Consider the following 15,662-nt stretch of genomic DNA (forward strand, 5'->3'; position numbering starts at 1 on the left):
ATTTGATTCTAATTTGCTGAGTTTGAAGTATAGATTTATAACTTTGATTAAATTCAACACTGCTAAGTGACCAGGTAAATTAAATTGAAGCTGGAATGTCTAGAAAAAGGAACTGTGACCAAGGAAAAGATTTTTTTCACTTGGTTTCTGGAGTTTAAAAGGCAATACTGGAATTATCCCAATTACAATAATTCAAGAAAAGATCCTGATTGATATCTCTTATGCATGTGTGCTCAGCCACTCAGTCATGTCCAACTCTGCAACGCCATGGACTGGATCCCACCAGGTTTCTCTGTCCATGGAATTTTCCAGGCAAGAATACTGGAGTTGGGTTGCCATTTCCTCCTCCAGGAAATCTTCCCAACCTAGGGATCGAACCTGCGTCTCCTGCACTGCAGGAGGATTCTTTACCTCTGAGCCGTCAGGAAAGCCTCCAACACCTCTTACAATGAATGGTAATACCATATAAAAGTACTTCAGACAGTGGAAATACAACAGGAAGTGCAATGGAGTATGCAATACAAGGAATATGCAGCAAACCTTTGGAATCAAGTTTATTTGCAGAAATCAATCAAGTATTTGCAGAAATCCTTTTATCTTTATAAAACTATCTGAATATATGAACAAGCAAATACTAGCCTGAGGCAGTGACACACAATGAAGTTCATAAAAGCACAACAATTTACTAGTTCTGAGTTTGATAAAATAATTTTAGAAGTTTAATTTGATTTTCCTAAAAATTGTTCTTCCATGTTAAAATCCTATTGTTTTTCATCCTTCATTATGTAAGTTACTATTTCAAATAAGGGATCTTATGTGTATCTGTTACTGACGGGAGTGTAAGCACAACCATTTTGTAGGCATATTCTAACTATTCCACTTCGAGGCACTGATCTTTCATAACTAGCTTGTACATGTCCATAATGATAAGTGTACAAAGAAGTTATTAATTTATTTGAACACCAAAGATCTAGTGAGAACACATATTCCCATCAATAGAGACCTTATTAAATATATGATGGAGCAACATGCTACGGACACAAGTGTTTCATATTTGTATTATTTTAGTCTGTCCTCTTGTCTGGATGCTGAATATCTGGTACTACAATCTTAAAAAGCAACCAATAATACTTTATGATGTATTGATTCTATGGAATTCCATGATATCATAAGAGAATGATGTAAATCTATGTGTATAAACTTTAAAATATATTAGTGATAAGTTGCTAAGCAAGCCACAGAACATCTATAGTATAATTTATTCATATAAATGGAAAATTAAGCAAACCTTGTGTGTGGAGAGAAGACAAGTGGGTGCAGAAAAAGAACTGCAAGATATACACCACACTATTAATGGTGACAGTCTCTCCAACATGGCACTGGAGTGGGCAGGGGCATCAGCGTTTTGACTTTTTATTCTATGAAATTCTGGAACATTTATTTTTTATTTACAATGAGAAATTATCACTTTTTTTTTTTTGTTTTCAAATAACATATAAGGAGGAAAAACAAGGGGCACTGGTAATTTGTCAACCCACATTTGTCCTAAAACTAGCTAGTTTTAGAAATTCAGATGAAAAATCAGGATAAATAATTGCAGTCAGATTTATAAAATATAATATATATATTGCAACTGATACACTATATGGAAATAGTTTGAAAACATGGATTTAAAATACTGAATTATTAGTTATGATTACAGCCTATAATAATTGTTGACATAGACCGCATACATTGAATCTTTTAGGTGTTGTTAATAATACTAACAAATAATCATTAATAATGTTAAGCTTGACATAAAGTTATTTAACAATGAGTTAACGTTAAGATTGATTTAAAGTTGATTTGGTTATTCAACCATACAAATGGATACCAGACAAGAAGTCCAGTTGTCATTGAGAAGGTACATAAGTGCACTTTCATATATGAGGATAACTTTTGAAGTTGGCTGGATGTAAGAAAACATGTATGTATGAAGACCTAATCCTGCCATTAACGAGATCCCTGAGAGGTAAAATTCAGGCTGAAACCATTACTTATCGGGGTCAATCAGTCAGTTCAGTTGCTCAGTCGTGTCCGACTCTTTATGACCCCATGAACCACAGCATGCCAGGCTTCCCTGTCCATCACCAACTCCCAGAGCTTACTCAAACTCATGTCCATTGAGTAGGTGACACAATCCAACCATCTTTTCCTCTCTCATCCAGTCTTTCAGGGTCTTTTCCAATGAGTCAGTTCTTTACATCAGGTGGACAAAGTATTGGAGTTTCAGTTTCAACATCAGTCCTTCAATGAATATTCAGGACTGATTTCATTTTGATGGACTGGTTGGATCTCTCCACAGTCCAAGAGTCTTCTCCAGCACCACAGTTCAAAACCATCAATTTTTTTTGGTGCTCAGCTTTCTTTATAGTCCAACTCTCACATCCATACATGACTATTGGAAAAGCCATAGCTTTGACTAGACAGACCTTTGTTGGCAAACTAATGTGTCTGCTTTTTAACATACTGTCTAGGTTGGTCAAAACTTTTCTTCCAAGGAGCAAGTGTCTTTTAATTTCATGGCTGCAGTCACCATCTGCAGTGATCCTGGAGCCCAAGAAAATAAATTTCTCACTGTTTCCATTGTTTCCCCATCTATTTCCCATGAAGTGATGGGACTGGATGCCATGATCTCTGTTTTCTGAATGTTGAGTTTTAAGCCAACTTTTTCACTCTCCTCTTTCATCAAGAGGCTCTTTGTTTTTTCTTCACTTTCTGCCATAAGGGTGGTATCATCTGCATATCTGAGGTTATTGATATTTCTCCCAGCAGTCTTGATTCCAGCTTGTGCTTCATCTAGCCCAGCATTTTGCATGATGTACTCTGCATATAAGTTAAATAAGCAGGGTGACAATATATAGCCTTGACTTACTCCCTTCCCGATTTGAAACCAGTCTGCTGTTCCATGTCCAGTTCTAACTGTTGCTTCTTGACCTGCATACAGATTTCTCAGGAGGCAGTTCAGGTGGTCTGGTATTCTCATATCTTGAAGAATTTTCCACAATTTGTTGTGATCTACAATGGCTTTGGCATAGTCAATAAAGCAGAAATAGATGCTTTTCAGGAACTCTCATTTCTTCGATGATCCAATGTATGTTGGCAATTTGATCTTTGGTTCCTCTGCCGTTTCTAAATCCAGCTTGAACATCTGAAAGTTCAGGGTTCACAAACTGTTGAAGCCTAACTTGGAGAATTTTCAGCGTTACTTTGCTAGCATGTGAGATGATAGCGATTGTGCGGTAGTTTGAGCATTCCTTGGCATTGCCCTTCTTTGGGATTGGAATGAAAACTGACCTTTTCTAGTCCTGTGGCCACTGCTGAGTTTTCCAAATTTGCTGGCATATTGAGTGCACCACTTTCACAGCATCATCTTTCAGGATTTGAAATAGCTCAACTGGAATTCCATCACCTCCACTAGCTTTGTTTGTAGTGACGCTTTCTAAGGCCCACTTGAATTCACATTCCAGGACGTCTGGCTCTAGGTGAGTGATCACACCATTGTAAATATCTGGGTCATGAAGATCTTTTTTGTATAGTTCTTCTGTGTATTTTTGCCACCTCTTCTTAATATCTTCTGCTTCTGTTAGGTCCATACCATTTCTGTCCTTTATTGTCCCCATCTTTGCATGAAATGCTCCCTTGGTATCTCTAATTTTCTTGATGAGATCTCTAGTCTTTACCATTCTATTATTTTCCTCTATTTCTTTGCATTGATCACTAAGGAAAGCTTTCTTATCTATCCTTGCTATTCTTTGGAACTCTGTATTCAAATAGGTATATCTTTCCTTTTCTCCTTTGCCTTTAGCTTCTCTTCTTTTCTCAGCTATTTTTAAGACCTCCTCAGACAACCATTTTGCCTTTTTGCATTTCTTTTTCTTGGGGATGGTCTTGATCACTGCCTTTTGTACAATGTCATGAAACTGTGTTCATAGTTCTTCAGGTACTCTATCAGATCTAATCCCTTTGCCTAATCTATTTGTCACTTCCACTGTATAATTGTAAGGGATTTGATTTAGGTCATCTCTGAATGGTCTAGTGGTCTTCTTCAATTTAAGTCTGAATTGGCACTAAGGAGTTCATGATCTGAGCCACAGTCAGCTCCCAGTCTTGTTCTGGCTGACTGTACAGAGCTTCTCCATCTTTGGCTGCAAATAATATAATCAATCTGATTTCGGTACTGACCATCTGGTGATGTCCATGTTAGAGTCTTCTCTTGTGTTGTTGGAAGAGGGTGTTTCAGGGAGATGTATGATAAGTCCCTATGAGTTATCTCCCTGATAAGTAATGGTTTTAGCCTGCATTTTACCTCTCAGAGACCTCCTTAATGGCAAGATTCGGCCTTAATCCTACACCTACCTTCACTTAACTCAGAGTATGCTACATAGAAGTACTCATGGTAGTGAAAGTTGCTCAGTTGTATCCGACTCTTTGCAACCCCATGAACTGCAGCACGGCAGGCTCCTCTATCCATGGGGATTCTCCAGGCAAGAATACTGAAGTGGGTAGCCTTTCCCTTCTCCAAGGGATCTTCCCAACCCAGAGATCGAACCCAGGTCTCTAGCACTGCAAGCGGATTCTTTACCAGCTGAGCCACCAAGGAAGCCCAAAGTACTCAATAGTTCATTAAATGAATTTTCCCCCCTGCTACTGTAAGTTGAATTTTACATTCCTTCTCACGTGAACTTTTATTTTTGAGTCTGCTTTTTCCTTTGTTTGTTTTGAGGTTTTGTTTGTTTGATTTGGCCACACCAGGATCTTAGTTCCCTGACCAGGATTGAACCTGGGCCCCTGCAATGGAGGAACACCAGCCCAACCACTGGACTGCCAGGGAATTCCCATCACATGAATTCTTTTAAAAGGACGTTTGAATTAAAATCTTATATCATTGTAAGTAAACACTGATCTTGATCTAAAAGTGCTAAATTCTGAATCCTGAAATTACATCATTGAGGCCAAATTGCAAATTCGGTTAATCCAGGAGGAAGGGCCTGTTCATATACTAATGCTGCTGCCATCTTGTGTACTATTCTCTGTCCACACTCACCTTCTTCTTGTCCCTTGAATACACCAAGCTCATTATCACACTAGAGCCATTTCACTTCTCTCTATCCCCAGATCTCCACATGGCTAGCTTCTTCACATCATTCAGACCTGAGCACAAAGTTCACTTCCTCAGGGAATTGTCAATCAATTTAAAGTAGTTCTCATTACTCCCAAGCCTGCACTTTCCAATTTCTCTTTTGACATTACCCTGTCTTACCATCTTTAAAGTCTTTTTCCCTTACATGAAATTACTCTGTTCTTTATTTGTTTTATTTCATATGGACTCTCTCACCTTCTTCCTAAATGGATGTAAATTCATACAGGGACCTTTGCTGTATGGTTCACCCTGGAACTATGCCAAGAATAGTGCTCTACTCATAGAAGGAATTTGAGATTTAAAAATTTTGAATTCAAAAACTCAACACTGAGGACGCATAGAGTAGTTTAGAGGCAGCAAGTACATGCCTGTATTGAGCCCTTCCTTGGTTCTTCGAATTATGCTTTACATTGCCAAAGGATACATCTCAATTCCTCTAGAATCACTGAATTAACAACCCAACCATACATACAATTTCTTCAGTTTCCCGATTTGTAAAACTAGTATGCTAATATACACCTACTTTAGAAAATTGTTATGAGAGTTAAATAAGAACCATGAATCCATGGTGATATGTGGATTCAGGGGACTCAATTTCCTCACTCACTGCCAAACTGGATGATTTAAATACATAACAAAAAAGGTACCAACTACATATCTTTAGGGGTGGCTGGCAGAGTCAAAACTGTGCCAGGCATCAAGAAGTATAAGACAAAATAAGAAGGAAGCTTTCTTTAATACATGACCTCTGGTATAAATATCTTGCTTGGTGGGCAGTGTAGGTTTGAAGAAAAGATCAAGTGGGAAATGAGAAGGGGGTCATAAAGGATGAGACTGAAAGGTACACCAAAATTACTTGAGTAATTCTACTTCCAACTGGGAATATCTCAACACCTATGGCACAGACTAGGTTTCTACCAACAAATGAAACAAGGGATATTGAGCAAAGCCAGTGTGATCTGCTTTTAAAATAACTAAATTTTCTGGATAATTCAAATGAAAGTATAATCTGATATGATCTTATTTTATCTGCATTATGTAGGAAAACATGTAACTTTAGAACTTAAAAATATAAATCAGAAAAACATTTTGATCTTAGCAATGCCAACTATGTCATCAAACTCAAATGGCATATAAGGGATGGTATTTAGAGGAAAATGACATATCGAGTCAAAGACAGGATTTGGTGTCATATGTCCTGACACAAGATGAATGTCAAAAGAGTGTGTCCTGATAGTGTCTAATAGAAAAAATTAATATTCGTGCTCTGAAGACTCCCACAGCCAAAATGTAGTAGTCCATTTTAATTTTCAGAGGAATTTGGTGAACAAATGACTAGATATCCACCAAACCTTGGTACTAATGAAAAATACACTGCATTCTGAGAAAATCAATATATAGTTTGCCTGAAGGTATCCCAAAGGAAACATTCAGTTATTGAGGTTTAAAATACGTTAGCCCCAGAATAATAAAATTCTTGAATTGCAGGCGTTTGCAAGAACAGCAAAGGGGTTAAAGACATTTTATATTTTATCAAAGCTCTAAAAACTGCTGTGCAGAGTTTTTATGCATTTCCTATATTCTTCCTTGCTGCTTCTTCATGCAAAAGCCTCTGCCAATTCCTCTGAGCACTGCTCCACTGTTAGGACCTTTTTAATTTGCTCTTCAAATAAGTTATCCTAGTCTCACTTCTACTTGGCCTCCACAGGTTCATGCGGTCACTGAAGATTGGGTTGAAGGACTGGGAGCATATCTTGAGGAACAGATATTTGTCACAATGTCTCACTATTGTAGTTAGTTATCAAACCATAGGGGGTTTTGCTCGTTTGTTTCTGCTTCATTTTTGGAAAATAAGTCCTGTTTTAGCCAAGCCATGTTTGGCTTTCATTTTAATTGTGAATCTTATTTTGCTTAATGATGTAAAGATTAATGGGAATGCACTATTAAAAAAGAACACAATAAAAATATCAAGATGGGACTGTAAAAAGCTAAGACTACCTCTGCAGGAAAAAAAAAAAAAACTGAAGTATAGATTGAAAAAACAGTTAACTCAATTTGAACTAAACCATGAGTCAATTCAGGTAATAATCTAATTTGACCCTCACAGTCCACATTTATTAGTTAATTCTTCAGTATCTGGTTAATAATCATGACCTGAAGTCCTTCCTAGGGGAAAAAACTACTTTGGAAATATATCTGAGAGGGTTGTTTAGTACATGCAACATGTCATTTCTTTTCTTTTACCAAGTTATAAAACCATCAAGAGTCAAAGGGTTGATTGAAGACAATCATTTGTCAGAAAACTAATTTCATAGAAGCAATACTATCTTGTACAAATTCAGTAAATAAGTATTGTAAAATAGTTATCAATTTAAGAAAAAATTTTCTCCTGAATAAAAAAAATTTGAGCATTCTAACAAATACATTTTTATTTTCTGCATTTACTACTACACTTGCTCTAGTGTTAGTTACGAAAAAAATTTAAATGTGCTTACAAAGTTAGTTTTGAAATTATCTTTTAGTAATAATTTATGATTTTATGATCTACTGAGGCACAAACAGAAACAGATGGCCATTCTCAGAACTTATCACAAAGAAACAATTTATTATAATTTTTGCTGTCAGTATAGCTCTAAACCACTTATTTTGATCCCTTATTTTTGAATTCTTTAAAATATTTCAAAATAAGGTGCTATTATAATTTCTTACCCTTTACAAACAAAATTTTAGTTTAAGTCAATTTTTAAAAAAAAATATAGCACATTTATCCACGGTCAATGACCACAAAGGTAGAATGCTATAACTCTAAAGAGTTTGAGGACAACTACTCCACGTATTGTTTGCATTATGTCAAACCAAACAAATACTGATTTCTGAATGTCAGTCCTTTGTGTTGGTCATTTGACTCTGACTCAAAGTTGAAAATACATCTAGTAATTAGTTCATATACTTGAACACAATTGAAAAAGCCTCTCTACCTTGGTCTCATCATGAAGACACAGTTAAAGCAGACTAATCTACCCTCCAGATACCCATTGTAAGAACATTCTCAGAGAGATTTTTCAAAAAATATTTGTTATAGGCCACAAATTCTCAGTAGAGTGTCCTGCAGCTGGGCTAAAACAGGGAATCTCAGCAAATGCTTTTAACACAAACAGTAAGAAACTGTTTGCTATCCCCTGGTAGGTTTGATGAGTAGATCACTTACAGATGATACAAAGAGTGAACTGCAAGGACACATACCCCAACATCAACTTTGTACCACTCTTTAGAAACTATGATAGTGAAAAGTAGCACAACATTTCCCATCTTAAAAATAATTACAATTCATTTGAAAATCTTACTTGACTTTTGAGTTCATCCACTATGATTTAGTTTATTATTAGTAGTGAATGAAACATAAAATATGACTTGGTGCTTTCAAAAAGAATTTTACTAAATACTAAATAGTATAAAAGTTAACTAATAAGAGCCTATAACTGGGTGGGAGGGAGGTTCAAGAAAGAGGAAACATACTCTTGACTGATTCAAGAGTATACTTGAATACTTATGAATGATTCACACTGCTGTATGGCAGAAACCAACACAACACTGTAAAGCAATTATTCTCCAATTAAAAATAAAATTTGAAAAAGAGCCCAGAGTTACCATCAAAATATAAAATATACAAGTTTTATAGGATATCCAGTTTCTGGATGATTTCTTTATTGAGTAAGAACAATGTGATAAAGCAAATAACACAATAAAGCAAGTCACATTATTTTGTTTCCCAGTACCTATAAAAGTTATGTTTACACCATACTGTAGTTTATCAAATATTTAATAGCATTATGCCTAAAAATACAATGTACATACCTTAAGAAAAAAATACTTTATTGCTAAAACATGCTAACCATCATCCGAGCCTTCAGCAAGTTATACACAACCTTTTTGTGGGCAGAGAATCTTGCCTCAATGTTGATGGCTGCTAAATGATCAGAGTTGTGGTTGCAGAGTGTTGGGATGGCTGTAGCAATTTCTTAAAGTAAAACAATGATGAAGTTTGCCTTTTTTATTCTCTTTCACAAATGATTTCTCTGTAGCATTAAATATTTTTGACAGCATTTTGCTCACAGTAGAATTTCTTTTAAAATTGGAGTCAATTTCCTCAAATCCTCTCACTGCTTTATCAAGTAAGTTTATGCAATATTCTAAGTTCCTTCACTGTATTTCAATAATATTCACAGCATCATCAACAGGAATAGATTTCCTCTAGTTTCTTTGTTCATCCAAAAGAAGCAACCCCCTCAACCTGTTAGTTTTATCACAAGATTGCAGCAACTCACTCACATTTTCAAGCTCCATTTCTAATTCTAGTTCTCTTGCTATTTCCACCACCTCTGCAGTTCTTCCTCCACTGAAGCCTTGAACCCCTCAAAGCCATCCATAAAGGTTGGAATCAACCTCTTCCAAACCCCGGTTAATGTTGAAATTTTGACCTCTTGGCATGAATCATGAGTGTTTTTTTTTTCACCTGTGCAAATCCTATATTAAAGCAACAACCAAAGTATAGGATGGCTCACATGGTTCTTTTTTTTTGCTGCTATATCAACTTAAATATTAATCGTTTATACATTTAAATTATTTTTAAAAGGTGAACATTTATAGCTCACAAATCAACAGAGTGACATTTCCACCCAGATACATTTTTCCATCTTATTTCCCAGTTTTAACAATAGACATTCAGAACCAGAGGGACAGCACATCAAACTAAGTGCCAGCACCTTCTGTGAGCAGAGTTAGGGTGTCTGAGAGATGCACTGAAGGTTTACATTCCTTGTTAAATAAAAATAATTTATGCAGGAATATTCCTAGACCTATTTGCTTTGTTTTTACATTCTCTATGAGCTTCCAGTTCAGTAGTGACATTCTGAGCATTAGACTCCTTACAAATGACATCTATAAAAGTCTTAATTAAAGGTCATTATCACCGTCATGATATTTTCTTGTATAACAGACACTCAGTCCTTCAGAAAGCAAAATAAGCAATTCCATTTTATTCAATTTTTCCCACCACTGATTTGTTTAATCCAAATCTTGTTAATCACTGTAGAATCCCTATAAGTCATTGAAGATGAACTTTGTTATCTACTAGAGGATTTTACAATGAATAGGTGAATGTAATAATGACTAATACCTTGAAGATGGTGGTGGTTTAGTTGCTAAGTTGGTTCTGACTCTTTGCCACCCCATGGACTGGAGCCCACCAGGCTCCTCTGTCCATGGGATTCTCAAAGCAGGAACACTGGAGTGGGTTGCCATTCCCTTCTCCAATGAATGTTCTCAATGACATTTGATTTACTTTGCCCCTACCAATCAGAGGAATCATCTCTCTGATACCTATAGTCTTATAAAATGTATTTCTTAAATAACAAGACTTGAAAGTTGAAATTACTCCTTGGTCCATGAGTTATAAAATGCAAGTTATGTTAATAGGTATGAAAACAGCATTAATTTTGTGCCTCTCCATCATAGCTCTTGGGTGAGTAGATGCATTGTCAATAGGCAAAAATATTTTGAAAGAAATCTTTCTGTCTGAGCAGTAGGTCTCAACAGTGGACGTAAAATATTCAATAAACCATGTTGTCTACTGATGTGCTGTTATCCAGGCTTTGTTGTTCCATTCAGAGAACACAAGCAGAAAGTAGATTTTTGTAATGATAAATAATATTAGCTTCAACTTAAAGTTATCGGCTACATTACCCCCTAACAAGAGAGTCATTCAATCTTTGAAAGCTCTGAAGCCAGACACTGATGTCTCCTCGCTAGCTATGGAAGTTCTAGACTGCATTTTCTTCCAATATAAGGTTGTTCCATCTACACTGAAAGTTTGTTGTTCAGTGTAGTCAGGGTCATTCATTATCTTAGCTAGATCCTCTGGATAATTTGCAGCGGCTTCTCCACCAGTAATTGCTGCTTCATCTTGTACTTTTATGTTGTAAAGATGGGTTCGTTCCTTCAGCTTCATGAACCAGCAGCTTCTGCTAACTTCAGACTTTTCTTCTGTAGCTTCTACACCTCTCCCAGCTTTCAGAGAATTGAACAGAGTTAGTGCCTTGCTCTGGATGGCTTTTGGAATGTTGTGGATGGTTTCATTTTCTATCCAGACCACTAAAACTTTCTTTATATCAGCAATAAGGATGTTTACTTTCTTATCGTTCAAATGTTCACTGGACTAGCACTTTTAATTTCTTTCAAGAACTTTTTCTTTGCCTTTAAAACTTAGGTAAGTGATGCAAGAGGCCTAGCTTTGGACCTATCTCTGCTTTTGATGGGCCTTCCTCACTAAGCATATAATCATTTCTAGCTTTTGATGTAAAGTGAGAGACTTCTAAACCTTTCATTTGAACACTTAAGAGACCATCATAAGGTTATTAATTGGTTTACCTGAGGAAATAGAGAGGCCTGAGAAGAGGGAGAGAGACAGGGGAATGGCCCTTCGATGGAGCAGTCAGAACACATACAACGTATACGGATTGGGTTCAACATCTTACATGGTTGCCGCACGGTGCCCCAAAACAGTTGTAACAGTAACATCTAAGATCACTGATCATAGATCACTGTAACTATATAATAATGAAAATCTGAACTATGACAAGAATTACCAGAATGTGACTCAGAGACATGAAGTGAACAAATGCTATTGGAAAGTGGAACTTATGGACTTGCTCGACAAAGGGTTGCCACAGACTTTCAATTTGTCAAAAACTCAGTATTTGTGAAGCACAATAAAGTGAAGTGCAACAAAAAGAGGTATGCCTGTTTTATTTTACTTAGTCATTTCGGTTACATTAATCCATTTTATCCCAGAAAAAACTTATGATACATTTTCATCAATATTATAAAATATCAGCACTGAAAATTATGAAAATGAAGCTAAAAATAAACTTTGAATTAAAAGCAGCATATGAAATCTACATGTTTTTATAGAATATATAAAAGTTAATACTAAAGATGTAACTTTTCATGAGTATTTAATATATTTCATAGTATTAGATGGAATACTATTTAGCTGTTGCTTCCTACCAAATTAATGAATGAATATTACCTGGTATATATTTAAGAGGTAACTTGGTGTCATAGAGAAGCAAGCTTGGAGAGCAAACACACCAGTGCTGGATATGACATTCTCTAGCTATATAGTAACAGGAATTTGCTTTATCTCTAATGAGGTTACTATGAGAATTAAACAAGATAAGATATGCATAAGCGTTTGGTTCAGAGTTAACTTTCAATAATCAACAGTGCCCTCCTTTCTGCAACTCTCTTTCCATATTCTATGCAGATATTTCTTCCATATTTTATTCACAAGTGACTCAAATAGTTGGTGAGTTTGGCAGCTACCTAGATATTTAGAATACAGTCTTGCACTCCTCAGTGAATGTCACAATCCATGCATGCACCTGGCCATACCTGTCAAGATGAACATTTTTTCAGAGCATATATATTTGTTCAGTAGACAAACAAAAAGATCAACAACATGAATGGGCCTAGAGGGTATTACGCAAAGTGAAATAAGTCAGACAGAGAAATTCAAGTACTGTACATATGGAATCTAAAAAGCAAAACAAATGGACAAATACAACAAAACAGAAACAGACTTACAGAGAGAACTGGTGGTTGCCAGAGGGGAGAGGGGTTAGGGGATGGGCAAAACAGATGAAGGGAATTAAGGGGCATAAACTACCAGTTGCAAAATAAGTAAGTCACAGGGATGTAATGTACAGCACAGGGAATACAGTCAATAACATTGTAACAGGGGGTTACCCAAAAGTTCTTTCTGGGTTTTTCCTATTAGTTGTTGTGGAAAAACAAGAATGAACTTTCTGGCCAAACCAATAACTTTGTATGAAGCATAATGTATGAAAATATCAAATCACTATGTTATATACATGAATATATTATAATATTGTCATTCAACTATACTTCAACATCAAAAATAAAGAAATTCAGTGTTGACATAGTAATATCTAAGATATAATGCATATTAAAATTTTTCCTTTCAAAAAATATATAAAGACCAACTTGCCAGTAGTTATTTGAATTAATGCCTTGATTTCTGTGATTTTTACTTCTCCTAGACTGTTAATTCATTTATTTAAAAAATTCTATATACAAAATTAAATGAGAAAAAAAATAAAATAGTATGATTTTAATAATCTCTAGAAAATATCTTCATATAACTTAATAATATTTTCAAGCTGTTACGAAAGCAAACATAAGTAAAATGTATTGAGCAATTTGGTTATCAATTGAAATCACTTTTTAATCCACTATTTGACGTAAAACTAAAATATAAGTAATCTATTGTAGAAAAGTAGGTGAAGTTTCAAGTAAACCAACCTAAAAGAAAGTAACACTCAGATCCAGAAATACAGTGAACTCTAGGTCAGTCTTATTTATTTACTACAAAAGTCTCTGGCTAGAACACTGAATTCAGAATAACTTTTTGGATGAAGTTCTCTGTGTCTGCTTATTTAAAAAAAAATAATGATAGATTTCTTCTGATCTTTCAGAGCCCCAATCATTTTTGCCCCAGCAATATTCTTATAGTCTTTAAAATACTCCATGGAATGTAGAATAAGGTTAAAGGCAGCATTCTGTCTTTGAGGCCTTCCTTGGGCAGAGTAAGAAATATAAAAATGTTATTTTTATATATTAAGGCCTGAAGAAAGCCTAACAGCCAAAACATCACCTTTAACATGGTTTCTATTTCTGAGTAGTTTATCAACCAATCTCTCCTTTATTCTTTGGTCTAAAAACTGGTTTAATTCTTTCTCGGTATTTCAAATGTGTCCTGGCTCTTTGCAGCCTCATTAGAAAGTCTCTTAAAATTACAAACTTTTTTTTTTTTTTCCTCTTCACTGTACAAAAGAAAATGAATGCTTGGTCAAGCTGCAAAAGAAACAGCACAATTGGCTATTTTATAAACGTTTGAAATTTAAGAATTACTTTTAGGGTATGTATATATTCAAATCATTAACTTAAAAGGAATAGTCTTTTTCATTAAATAATAGGCTTGGTCTATTTGAGTATATAGGTCATACCTATATACTCATTAATTCACAACATGCCCTAAACCTGGGATTGTTATGAAAGAGAAAGCACAAGCAGCAGTTGGCTCAAAAGCACAAAATATATGCTTTATGATCTCCACGTTCTGCTTCCTACCAAGATCCAAAAAACAAAATCTGATTCAAGGATCAAGTTTCTAATGACAAGGAACTTCAGACCCTTGAGGGATTCCAAGTTGTTGGGCCTTCATTTTTATCACTATTCTATCTGTATTATGACCTAAAAATAGTTGAAAAGAACGAGTGATTAAGTCACCAAAAAAGGTTCAAAACACTTCCTTTTTGACATCTATTACTTCACTAACTCCATTGTTTTGATTTTGGATCTAGGCATCAATTTGTTTACTTGTTGGTTGGTTAATTAACTGGTTGATTGGCAGGTTGATTTCATCCAATGTAAATTATCCCTCCATTCATCCATTATATCCAAGAAATATGTAGGAAAAACAAATTGATAGTCATTTATTTTTAATACTTTAACTTAGGTATTGCATTAACACTTAACAATAACCATTCCAATCCAAAATCTTAGATGTGCTCAGAATCCAAAGTTTAAAACGTAGGAGCATTGACTGGGAAACCATTCATTTCCTCTTAAAATATTTCATCACCTTGTATTGGGTAATCAGAACTTCTTAAACTTATTTACAACAAAATGAATATTACTAACTACATGTTTATCATGAGGACTCCATTTTGACACTCTTTATGCATTATGCTGTGACAATCTAGAAAACAATATTAGTTAAAAAATTTAGAAATCCAGATCACAATTCACGAGACAGCCAGGTTGTATCAGTCAGAGTGCAGTCAGGAAATAGAAACCACACTAGTTATTCCAAAAGAGAAAATTTAATATGAATTGTTAACTATCAGCAAATGGTCCTGGAACTACTGAATAGCCATAGAAAAATAATAAACTTTCATGCTTCATACCGCACACAAATATTAAAAATAAAGTGGATCATAGACCTAAATATAAAACCAAAATTACCCAAATTCTAGGAGAAAATATTTGTGACAATGGGTTAGTCAAAGATTTTGTAACTACGAAAACATAATCCATAAAAGAAAAAACTGATAAGCTAGACCTCATCAAAATTAAAGACTTTACTCGTCAAAAGACATTGTTAAAAGAATTAAAATAAATACCACAAACTAGGAGAAAATATTTGCAAATTATATATCTTATAAAGAATTTGTACCCAAAATAAGTCAGAAAACCAAAACTCACTAATAATTTCTGAAAATCCACTTTGAAAAATAGGTTAAAGATTTGAATAATCACCTTTACCAAACAAAATACATGAATGGTAAATAAATACCAAGGAAATTCTCTAAGGTGATGAATATATTTTGATTGTAAT

At 35.0% G+C, this 15,662-nt stretch overlaps 1 pseudogene; it reads right to left on the minus strand.

The window, feature by feature from the left end:
• Positions 1–9,089: 9,089 nt before the first annotated feature.
• Positions 9,090–11,758, minus strand: LOC138086349 (tigger transposable element-derived protein 1-like; annotated as a pseudogene).
• Positions 11,759–15,662: the final 3,904 nt, after the last annotated feature.

Source organism: Capricornis sumatraensis, chromosome 9 (assembly GCF_032405125.1).
Source record: "Capricornis sumatraensis isolate serow.1 chromosome 9, serow.2, whole genome shotgun sequence".
NCBI classification, from domain to species: Eukaryota; Metazoa; Chordata; class Mammalia; order Artiodactyla; family Bovidae; genus Capricornis; species Capricornis sumatraensis.